The sequence below is a fragment of the Papio anubis genome, chromosome 8, assembly GCF_008728515.1.
Source record: "Papio anubis isolate 15944 chromosome 8, Panubis1.0, whole genome shotgun sequence".
Classification (NCBI taxonomy): domain Eukaryota; kingdom Metazoa; phylum Chordata; class Mammalia; order Primates; family Cercopithecidae; genus Papio; species Papio anubis.
Window position 1 is genome coordinate 21771377 of NC_044983.1, and position 3930 is coordinate 21775306.

At 41.8% G+C, this 3930-nt stretch overlaps 1 pseudogene; it reads right to left on the minus strand.

Moving 5' to 3' along the window:
* Positions 1-401: 401 nt before the first annotated feature.
* Positions 402-3324, minus strand: LOC110743920 (annotated as a pseudogene).
* Between the last annotated feature and the right edge of the window lie 606 nt (positions 3325-3930).

A 3930-nucleotide genomic window follows, 5' to 3' on the forward strand; every position in this document is an offset into this window, starting at 1 on the left:
TCTTTTGGCGGAATAGCAGGTATCCAAGTTAAAAATAGGAGGGTCAGTTTGTTGCTTTGTGGTCTTTTCAAAATTTAGATTTTTTTTTGTTCCCCTTTTACATGAAAACCTCAGTCTCCACTCCTGAGTGGGGATGGGCAGAGGCCCTGGCCCCTGCTCTTCTGGCTTCTGGCTTCTCAGCAGATGCTTTTTTCTTTTTTCCTTTTTTTTGGAGACAGGGTCTCACTCTGTCACCCAGGCTGGAGTGAGTGAGGTGGCATAATCTCAGCTCACTGCAACCTCCGCCTCCCGGGTTCAAGTGATTCTCCTGCCTCAGCCTCCTGAGTAGCTGGGATTACAGGTGCACCACTACGCCCGGCTAATTTTTGTATTTTTAGAAGAGACGGAGTTTCACCATGTTGATCAGGCTGGTCTCGAACTCCTGACCTTAGGCAATCTGCCCACCTTGGCCACTCAAAGTGCTGGAATTACGGGCATGAGACACAGTGCCTGGCCCAGCTTCTTTCTTTTGACTGCAGCAAGGCTTGAAGAGATGTGTGTAGATGAGGGCTTCCCCAAAACAGTCTTTATAGATGACCTCACAACGTCTCTTCTGTCTTTTCCAGTATGTGAGCTCTAAAAAGGAAAAAAATTGGCATTCTGTCAGAACCAGAAACCACCTCTCTATCTGAGCTGTCATCTAACTGGTTACTGTTACAAGGAGATTGAGCTGGGACGCATTTGAGGTGGTATTGTGAGCATCAGAATTATGACGTTCAAATTTCTTCTGCAGTTTACTGATCTGGATGCTTTTTATCCTGTTCCCAGATAGAGTTTTCACTTTCTTTGGTTTCAATGCACTCTTTATACTGGGTCCAGGCCTTGTAACTACCACATGACTCTAGTTTTTTTTTTTAATCCTGCTGGCACCTTCTTCCATCATTTTACAAGCAGGGCACAGGCATTGCAGATGTCTCCTGAACAAGTCTTGTAATCCAAAATGGCTCTGGAAGTCCTTTTCATAGCATTTACTGTCAGTGAATCAAGAACTGGAGGACTTAGCTTTGCAGATACAGCAGCCCCCTATATGCTGGTACATCTTTGGCTTATGAAAATCAAACATCTTTTCTTCCGGGCAATAGTCTTCCAAAAGCAGCTGTTCCACGAGCCATAACGTCCCCGAGGTGAGGAGTGCACACTGGGCCAGCCCCGCCTCAAGCACCCCCTCCTCCTCAACTGCCTTGTCTAGCCAAATTTCTGTAGTTTTTAAGCCACCCAGTTTGCGACGCTTTGTTGCAGCCATTCTAGGAAACTAGTACAGGTTTCAAACTTGACAAGCTGATTATAAATCCTATTGAAGAATAAAAGACTAAAAATAAACAAGAGGGAGGAAATGGAGGAGAACTTGCTCTATCAAGTATCAAGACTTGCTGTAAAGCTATGGTTATTGGAACAGTTTTGATATTGACACACAGTTTCTAGGACAAATGACCTAAGCACAGGTCATTTGTCCACTTACTCATAAGTGGACACTTGAAATATGACAGACAAGACATCGAAATGAATGGAAAAGGATGAATTAGTCAATAATAGTGTTGAAACATTGGTTGTAAGTGGATCTATAAAACCAGATCCTTATATCCTACACAAAAGGAAACTATAAATGGATTAAATACTTAAATGTGAAAAGCAAACTCTAAACCATGTAGGAGAAAATAGAGAAAATCTTTAACTTCAGGTAGATCAAAACAGAAAAGATTCGACTATAAACAAAAAACAAAATGCCTTTAGTAAATTTTGTGCATGCAAAAAGAAAAAAGATTTGACTATAATGGCAAAAAGAATAAATTAGGCTATATTAAAATTTAAATGTCTTCAACAAAGGACATCATAAATAAAGTGCAAAGAAAGAAAATCCACTGATCAGGAGAAGAAATTTGTAATCCATATTCCTAGGATCCACAGAGAATGACTAAAAATAGAAAAGGCAAAGCAAAAAAATCTAATAGAAAAATAGACAAATGACATGAAGAGGCATGACATGAAGAGGAATCCCTAATGGCTAATACATTTATAAAATTATTGTCAACCTCACAACAATCTGGAATAAGAAAATTAGAATAACAGTGAGAACGATTTTATTCCTGTAAGATTGGGAAAATGAAAGTCTAATTACACAAAGTGTTAGGGAAGATGTATGGAAAAAGGAACTTTCATCCTTTGCTGGTGGGTGGGTGAACTGAAAGAACCACTTTGGAGAAGAATTTGGCAACACCTAATACAGTTGAATAATGAGCATCCTCTCGGACTCAGCACTTCCATTTCTTGGTATGTATCTTAAGAAACTTATAAATGTGCACATATGCAAGGATGGCCATCCCTTTTGTAGGGGAATGAATATGCAACATAATGGGATTCTACTGGGTAGTTAAAAATTACTGAAGTGGATCTCTTTATTTACAGATACATCTTAAAAACATAATACTGAATGAGGAAAAAAGAAGTTGCGAAGGTAGATGAACAGTGTGATTTCACTGGAAACTCACCTGGGGCTGGATGGTCTAGGATGGCTCATTCCCAGATCTAGTGGTTGCTGCTGGCTGTTGCCTGGCTGATCCGTAGGGTCTCACTGGAACAACTCATCTCCGCTCCATTTGGTCTCGCATCCTCTAGATCAGGATGGAGTATCAGGGAAGCTTTCCAAGGTAGTGGGAGTAGATGCTATTGAGGCTTAGGCTTGAAAGTCACCTAGTGTCACCTCTGCCACATTCTCTTGGTCAAAGCAAGTCACAAGAGTCTTCCAGATTCAAGAGATGGAGAAATAGCCGTCACCTCTTCATGGCATGAGCAGTAAAACCACATTGCAAAGAGGCCTGCATAGAGGGATGAGAAAAAAAATTGTGGTCATTTTTTGCAATCTCCCTCAATGTACAAAACAGAACTCCTAAACTTCCCCCTAAAAATGTGCTGTCCCTGTTCATCCCCATCTAAATTGATGGGATTTTGAGCTTTCTGGTTGCTCAAGTGAAAAACTTTGGATTTGTTCTTAATTTTTCTCTTTCTTTCAAATCCCACACCCTACCTATTATGAGATAATGTTCACACTGTATCAGAAATATATCCAGTGTCCTACCACCTCTAACTACCCCCACTGCTATGGGTTTGATGGGAGCCACCATAAACTCTCACTTGGATGATTGAAATAGCTCCCTAATTGCTTTTCTTACTTCCACCCTTGCAAAATCCCTTTGAGAAAAATATTCAGTTGGGTGTGGTGACTCATGCCTGTAATCCCAGCTACCTGGGAGGTGAAGGTGGGAAGATTGCTTGAGCCAAGGAGTTCAAGACCAACCTGGGCAACACAGCAAGACCCCATCTCAAAAAAAAAAAAAAAAGAAAAGAAAAAAAGAAAAGAAAAGAAAAAATTCAATTACGTTCCTTGCAGTAGGTTGAAACATGTCCCTGTCTCCCAGATATCCACATCCTAATCCTTGGAACCTGTGAATATGTTGCTTATATGGCAAAAGGGACTTCGCAGATGGGGAGTGTATCTAAGTAGACCCACAAGGGCCCATATAAGAGGCAAGCAGTAGACAGATGCTGAGAGAGAGGACAAATTCATGACGAAAGCAGAGAGAGGCTTGAAGATACAACATAGCTGGTTTTAAAGATGGAAGAAGGGGACCGGGCATGGTGGTTCACACCTGTAATCTCTGCACTTTGGGAGGCCGAGGTGGGTGGATCACCTGAGGTCAGGAGTGCGAGACCAGCATGGCCAACATGGTGAAATCCCATCTCTACTAAAAATATCAAAAATTAGCTAGGCATAGTGGCAAGCACCTGTAATCCCAGCTACTCAGGAGGCTGAGGCAGGAGAATTGCTTGAACCCGGGAGGCGGAGGTTGCAGTGAGCCAAGATTGCGCCATTACACTCCAGCCTGGGCAACAAGA